This window comes from Anolis carolinensis, chromosome 4 (assembly GCF_035594765.1).
Source record: "Anolis carolinensis isolate JA03-04 chromosome 4, rAnoCar3.1.pri, whole genome shotgun sequence".
Lineage (NCBI taxonomy): Eukaryota > Metazoa > Chordata > Lepidosauria > Squamata > Dactyloidae > Anolis > Anolis carolinensis.
The window spans coordinates 185,777,046-185,785,801 of record NC_085844.1 but is presented as its reverse complement, the minus strand read 5'-3'; positions in this window follow the sequence as shown (position 1 = coordinate 185,785,801).

Below are 8,756 nucleotides of genomic sequence, written 5' to 3'. Positions count from 1 at the left end.
CCTTTCTGCTTTAAATAATCCTGGTGCTTTTTTGGCTTTTCAGTAAGCAGGTGTTTCAGTTTCATTTTAATGCTAACCTTTTTAGGTGAACATTTAAAATATTTTTATGTATACCTGAAGAATATGTGGCTATATATTCCAGTTATTATTTTCTTTTTTGTCAGCAGTGCCCTTTTCTTCTCAAATTATTTGCTCTAACTCCTCCCATAGTGAATTCTAGAAGCAGTGTCACACAAAAGTCTTTGAGAGCTTTGCCTTTATTTCATTTCTGTGTAATAAGCTCTCGGCTTTTCATGTAGACAATGTCTCACATGACACCCTGTTTTCAGACATCAGATTGGAACAATGGGTAGTAAGTGGATAACAATTCCTGACACAATTTGTGTTTATAAGGTCACACTGTTACCTATGATTGAAGGGACTCTGGGCAGCTAACATGGGGCCAAGCCCAGTCAATTACAGTAAAACAAAATAAAATGCAAGACACCTAACATCAAGTAAAATGCTTACACAGTAACATAGTAAAATAAAGTAGTAACCATAACATAAAATATAAAAAAAACAGTACAAGAATTAAATGAGGGTGAACTGGGCCAAAATGCAAGGAGTGAAAATTATAAAACTTGTGGGTGAGGTGGATAGATAAAGTGCTGCATTTAGTGAATTTGTTTCCATCATTCTCATACCGGGCTGAGAGTTCGCTGTGTATGGATTTTCCTTGTGAACATCTGTCAACTTCCTCAGGATCCACCTTGCACAGACTTTCAACTGCATCTGTTTCAGTATTCTGCACACACTTGCTTCCCCAATGGCCAGTTGGAGTGACATTTCTTTAACAGTTATGCGTCTATCAGCTTTAACCATGTCGTTCATGTGTTCCACATTGTCAGTTGATTGTGCAGTGTGTGGTCTGCTGCTTTGTAGAGCATTCTGAATATTGGAATGTCCTTTTTCACCAGATAACTTGTGCTTCCAGTGACTAATGGTATTGCAATCACTAGTGTCCTCTCCATACACCTTCAGTTCCTTGTGGATGTTCCCGTTTCATTCTCACAAATCCAGAACTGTTACGGCACATTGATTCTGACGGGTATCAAGAGCAGCAGCCATCTTGGAGAAGTACTACAACATGCACTGAATTCTTAATAATAAATGTGGAAGGTGTGCTACTACACAAGGTGTTCTATTTTTTTCCCTGCAAGTTACAACATTGTGACAATAAATATACTGACCTAAATTAACAACGATCAAGATAAGAGTTCACACACCACATTCTGATCACACAAAACATTCTGAAATCTTTCAGTCGTTCTGCACCTAACTCTTGCGGCAATGTCCTAAGCCTGATGCTTGACAATAGGCTCGTCCCAGGTTAATGTTGGGCTGGGCTGCTGAAATGTGGTACTTGAGCAAATACAAGAACACGGAGGTAGACACACTGGCATGTGGAAATGGTTTGAAAGTGTGTAACTTTCAAACCATTTTCAAAATTCCTGCAGCTTGTCAGGTCAGGCTAAACTTAACAGCTCAGGTTTTTTAAGTCAACCCACAACATCAGTTAACACAGCACACAATTTGTAGAACAAGAGGCTAAACAACATTATTCAACTTTAGAACTATTCAGGTTGAAGAACAAGAAAAAAAAATCTCTAAAAGACTAATCATTAGGATGAGAATATTAAAATATTGTATTTTAACCCTTTCACCATATGTGAACCACATCTTTAAAAAAACTTTCTATATTGGCTATGAAATGTGACAATATAGCTGGACCCCAAGTAGAAAACATTCAGAGCATGTTTTTTCCACCTTTCCAGCCCACCAAATGAATATTAAATGGTAGTGACTAATACCCTGTTCTTACCTATCTAAAAATACCATAAAGGACACCAAGAATATAAGAAAAACCCAGTATTTCTCCCTCCAGATATTATTTCATTATTTATGACAAGACTTCAAGTCCCTGGCTGGCACAGCACTTTTAGATGCAGACAGAGCAGTGCTTCTATTCATTGCTACAGGAGCTGACAAAATGTGTAGGTTGTTAATGCTACCTTTTGGAACAGAGCTCTGTTGATATTGCATTATTTAGCCTCTTTCTCAAATTTTCCACTACTTTGAGTAAAAATACTCAAATCTATATTTGAGAGTTACTCTACTATTTGCTGATTCTGAACGGAAATATGCTCCCTTGGGGACACTGTTTCTAAACACCTTTCCAATGCATACCTAGTCTTTAAGAATATCTCTATAGGGAAGGGTTCAGAACCATTAAAACTGTAGCAGGTTATCAGATAACATTCTCCGATTCTCTGCTTCTTAATTTGATTGCCATACTACTAGCATGGCTACTGGGGTTATAAAAATGGCTATTAACGGCATAAAATAATAAGATAGGAGAGGGTCCAATGAGGAGACTATTGCTAATGGTATCCAGCAGAATCAGGCAGCAGGTGAACCTCTCCTCTGCTTGGCAGCCTCCCAAAACCAGCTCAGGAGGGTTGAAATAGCCTCTGGCATCCCATTTGGAATAGCTGTTTTGTGTGTGAAGGAGAGGAGTTAGCCATCATGTTATTATCTCCTACTGTTGTTCTCTTCCAGTCTCACTGTTGTTCTTTCAGTCTCATGTTCCTTTACAGCCCATCTAGCCTTGCATTTCAGTATGTTTTGATAAGTAGCTCACAATAAGAAAGAGGTACCTTTAAAAGACAAAAATTGTACCCTATAAATAAATGTATTTGTTATTGCTGCATTTAGGGTAGTGGTTCTCAACCTGTGGGTTCCCAGATATTTTGGCCTTCAACTCCAAGAAATCCTAACAGCTGTAAACTGGCTGGGATTTCTGGGAATTGCAGGCCAAAACATCTGGGAACTCACAGGTTGAGAATCACTGATTGGGGGGGGGGGGGGAGGATCCTGACTATCTATGGGACTACTCTAGTAGGCCTGGAGCTCATTTTCCCAAACTGGAGTGATTAGAAGGGAGTGATGGGTTTATTTTACCAGAGTTATAATAACATGGCTTAGCTACTTTGTATATAGCCCAAAGTTTCCTATGATACACTTGTTTTCCACCAACTTAGGTAGGTTGAATGTACGGGTAGGCAAAGTTCTTATCAGATGTTACTGGATTGCAACTCCCAGCATTTCTCACCATTGTCCATGCTGGCTAGAGATGGGAGTGACTGACATTCCCTCAGCATGATTCACACCCTTAGTTTAATGGGTGGCTTTAATGCAGATATGGAGAACCTCTGACCTTCCAGATGTTCAACTCAAATTTTCTTAACTATTAACCAGCCTGGCCAGGGAGGAAGCATTACAGAAATAGTAGCTCAGCAGCATGTGAAGAGCTCTAACCTCTGTTTCAATTTTTCCATCTGAAACATTTTCATAACAATATATTTAACCAGGGGGCGGGGTGGCTTTATATAGATAACATTTTACCACATGTCCATCTACAATGTTCCCTCACTACTTTACAGTTCACTTTTTGCGGATTTGCTGTTTCGCAGTTTTTCAATACACTCTAAAAGAATATTATAAATCATAAAAAAATGTCTATTTAAAGCCTAAGGAAGGGAGGAAGGAGAAGCCAAAGGGAGAGAAAAGGAGCCCAAGCGGCAATGGGAGGAGAAGGAGGTGATTTATCAACACACAATTGGCTGACAAAGACTTAAAATAGTGTATAACTACTAAAATAATGTATAAAAATATAGCGTCCCTACTTTGTGGATTTTCACTTATTGCGAGTGGTCCTGGAACCTAAACCCCACGATAAGTGAGGGAATACTGTAGTCCTCCTTTCCAAACACCCATGTTTTGTGTATCAAGATATATTTCTTTGAAGAGTAATTGGCACATTATAGCCTACACATTATAGCCTGAACTGAGAAGAGTGCTGGGATGTCTGTCTCCATAATTGGTAGGGCTGGGTGACTTGCAACCTGTCAGTTCTTAATAGCATGGAAACTGATAGAGGATAGGAAATGGAACCCAAAAAGATCTCAGGTGTTCTGAGTTGTTCACCCTTGATATAGGGATCTTCGTGGCTATTGGAAACATACTAGGATACCTCAGTTCCCTTATCAAATCAAGACCTAGCTAAAGTAAATTCGCTTTCATTAAATCTTTATGAATTTTAACTATGAATTTTAATACAATTTATATTTAATTCTATTTTAATGTTTGTATATTTTTAGATTTTAAATTGTATTGAAATGCTTTTAATGTAAGTTGTTTTGAGTCTCCTTGTGGAGAGAAAAAACAGGGTTACATAAACATAATAATAATAATAATAATAATAATAATAATAATAATAATAATAATAATAATAATAATAATAATAATTGCTAGAAGCTCTACACTTTCCCACGGTAAAAACATAGTGAATCTACTGATTCAGAAAGATGAATCCTGCCTAGACCTGAACTGGGAAGTCCATCATCTTCCAGACATTTTACATAAAATGCTCCCCAAATGATCTTTTCTCTTTGGTTGCCCCTCTTTATCCCTGCTGCAGTTATTCTGTTTATTTTAAGATACATATTGTGCATTTTCTGGATTGTGGCTGGGAATCATGAAAGTAATTTAAAACAAAAACAGATATTGAGCAGTAAGCAATAAAAATGGGTAGGGAAGACAGACAAAGTATGAGCAGAAAAACCACAATAGAACCTACTTCCATTAGCATTGAAAAGGTCAAAGCAAATAAAAGGCTTGTGCTTGATGCCAAGTATGATGCAGTAGATACTGAGCATGCATCCTTGGAGGGACTAAGACTGAGATGGGGTGCTAAAACTGAAAAGACCCTTGCCTATTTGTTCTCAGGTCAATTTTTTGTTTGACCTCGCAATACCAAGATTGTGGCACCTATCCCCACGTCAGAAACTGTTGCCCTTTAAAGTCCTGTCATCTCTTTTATAAAATGTTTTGTTCGTATGTGTACTTAATATAATGAGATCCATCACAAAGCATCATGCTTTGTAATCTTATGATAGCTGTGGGAGAAAGCTGGTGTGAAAACTGGAGCAGGCAGTGGAGGTGGGGCTGGATGGCTGAGGGTGCGAATCATATACCCATTTCCTCCTTGGTAAGAATTTGCTGCCTGGGGACATTTAATTGGGAATATCCTACTGGTGATGGGAGGCATTTATCGAATCAATAGCTATGGAGTATTGTGGGTTGAGTACATGCTTGAATGTAGAAAATCCCAAGTTCAGTTATTATATCCTTATTTTTTAAAAATCCCAGATAGCAGATCTTGAGAAAATTTGGATTTCAGTGTCAGTCTGGAAAATACACAATTACTGTAGATGGACCCATTACCTAATGCTACATGAGGAAGCTTCATGTGTTTATATATTCATGTTTCAATGGGATGGCATGTTGTGTCTATTTAGGGAAGGCCTTCCTGACATGTGTACCTACCAGCAGCAGAAACAGTCTCCCCTCCTTACGTTTAATCAATATAACGTATCATGCTGTGATCAAGGATTCAAGCACCATTCCATCAACCCTGCCTAATTTCCCTAAGTCAAATCACAAATATGGTAACTAAACAAAATATAATTTAATTTTAGTTGTTAAGTCATAACTTGTTTTTATGTGTTGGGTTGTCAATTTTAGTTATTATGGGTGTATTGTTATTATGTTCAGGCATTGAATGTCTTTTCCTTTTATGTCTGGAATCCACCTTGAGTCCCTCTGGGGAGAAAGGGTGGATTATTACTATTATTATTATTATCATTATCATTATATAAAGTAGATGTAGATTGCATATAAGAAAGGTAGCATTATTTGCAAATTAATACCTACAAATAGTCCGTATTTTATCCAAATGTATAGGATCCTTACTTGCATGTGTTATTAAAGTTCACCATCCAACATCGTCTCACTGCTGTAATAGTCAACTATTTGCTCTAAATCCACAGCACAGGTTTGCCCCATTCCTTCCAAGATCGTCCCTTTTGAAGATTGTCCCAATACCTCCATGTCTTTACTTCATCCCATACACACTGCATACTGATGCTAGGTAATGGAGCTTCAGGGAAAGTATCGCAGAACAAACTGAAATGCAGGAAAATATGGTAAAATGGAGTGTGAAAATACTGTACTCAGATATTTTGTGAACTGGCGAGGGAATTGTGCAGCTCCCTAGATACTGGAGTGCATTTTTCACATTGCTACTGGTTATGCTAGCTAGATGTGTTGGAAGCTACAGCTGGAGAACAGCTGGAGAACCAAATCCTTCCTAACTTGCTTAGTACATCATCATCATCATCGTTGTCACCATTCTTCCAGCCCTCCTTTCCCAGTCTAGGACGTAAGGCAGCTTACCAAAGGTAAAAAGGTACAGTTGAATATTCACATCATGTGGTTTGAGCATACAAGCATAACTCTGGAGACCAGCGTTTGAATCCCTGCTCAGCCATAAACCGCACTGGGTGACCTTGGACATGTCACATACTTTCAACCACAGAGGAAGGCAAAACCTTCTGAACAAACCTTATGTGAAGGCCTTGCTATAGATTCACCCTCAAGCGACCATAGGTCAGAAATTACTTGAAGGCAAATAACAACAATTATGCAAATATGTAACAACATCTGTTTTGTTGAGTATTTTCCGAGCTTTATGGCCATGTTCCAGAAGCATTCTCTCCTGACGTTTCACCCACATCGATGACAGACATCCTCAGAGGTTGTGAGGCCTATTGGAAACTAAGCAAAGGAGGCTTATATATCTGTGGAAGGTCCAGGGTGGGAGAAAGAACTCTTGACTGTTTGAGGCCAGTGCGTATATTGTAATTAATCACCTTGATTAGCATTAATGGCCTTGCCAGCTTCAAGACCTGGCTTCTTCCTGCCTGGGGAAATCCTTTGTTCGGAAGTGTTTCTAGACAGGACACCTTTTGGGATTCTCTAGGTCATTCAATGAGATTTTATGGCCAGCTTCCAGTGGAAATTGGCCATGGGGATATGTTGCAAGAGTTAGAGGTGTTCTGCACAGATAAAAAAACAAACTAACAGTGAATGTGCAGGGATGACAGTATATTCTTTTCCTTAATGTGCTCCATTCCATTCATAGTTATTCAAACTATAGCTCTCCTGATACAGAAAACAGCTCCGGGACTGGCAGCCAGTATCTCTCACTGGTGCCATCCTCCAGCTGGCCTAGAAGAGTAGCTTTCAATTGGCCCTGTTGCCTCCATGGGTGGCATAAGCCGTCATAATGAAGCCATCATCCCACCCTGTCTTTGCATCTCTCTTTCTTTCCCAGAGGCGGTATCCAGGCTGACATGGTGGCAGATGTATGGCACATAATAACCTTGTCCAGAGGGGGCTCTGGGGGAGGCTGCCGACTGTGAAGACAAACTGGGGTAGGACTATCATGGGGCTCCCTGCTGTTAGCTTCATATCCTGCCACCTGTCCATTTAAAGGTCAAATACAGAGGCGAGGAGAGGAGTTACAGTGGGATTCCCAGCGGCTTCCTCAGGCGTTCGTCCTCATAGGGCATTCTGCGAAATTGTCTTTAATTCTATGGAGCTGCAGCTTGGAAGGAGGCCAAGTCCTCCTTCTTCATTGCATTTCACCAGATGGGCCCCGAGTTCCCTGTTGATGCCAGTTACCCTGGGCAACACCACCTCCAAGGTAAAAGATGGCACCGGGGACTAGTTAGCAGCTCTGATCATCAGCACAGAGAAGATATGCTTAGGGTCGCCAGTTCAAGATTGCCCCAGGACTTGAGGTTTCCAAGGCAAAACATGAGACTTTTAAGGATCACTCCTAGAGATGTCATTTAATATGCATTAAATTACAGCCATATTTGTACACAGCTTGTCATTCAAAAACAGAGAGGACTTTTTTTGGGGGGGGGGGAGGGGTTAAGACAGGCATCACAGGGTGGCACAGTGTGTTAAAGCGCTGAGCTGCTGAACTTGCGGACCAAAAAGATCCCAGGTTCAAATCCTGGGAGCGGAATGAACGCCCGCTGTTAGCCCCAGCTCCTGCCAACCTAGCAGTTCGAAAACATGCCAATGTGAGTAGATCAATAGGTACCGCTCCGGCGGGAAGGTAATGGCGCTCCATGCAGTCATGTCGGCCACATGACCTTGGAGATGTCTATGGACAACGCCGGCTCTTCGGCTTAGAAATGGAGATGAGCACCAACCCCCAGAGTCGGTCACGACTGGACTTAACATCAGGGGAAACCTTTACCTTTACCTATCATAGCTAGAGGCAGTTCCCAGATCAAGATAAGATGGGAGGTGGTATTATTTCTCATAAGGAAAACAGAATAAGGAACTAAATAGGTGGTCATTGTCAATGGATGTATCCACACTGTATAATGAATCTAGTTTGACACTTTAATTTCATAGCATTTAATTCAATGCTATGAAATCCTGGGAGTTACAGTTTTACGAAGTTTTTAGTAATGCTGCCAAAAAGTATTGGTGCTCCACCAAACCAAAATTACCATGTAATTCAGCAATAGTGGTTAAAATTAATTCTACAATATATGGCCCTTAATGACACATGCCATATTTTCACAGGATGCCAACGCCCTACACCGCCGGAGAAATTACACTGTTTAGCCAGTATTGCACCATCGGGAAGTAGCAGCCAGTAAAGAAAGGACCAAGGCAGTGACATCTCCGGCCCATCCTCTGTTCAGATATCAGCCAGCACACCAATGCCTTAAATCAAGAAACAGCTTCCTAAGATCTACAGAGATACTCGCAGGAACACCTCATCA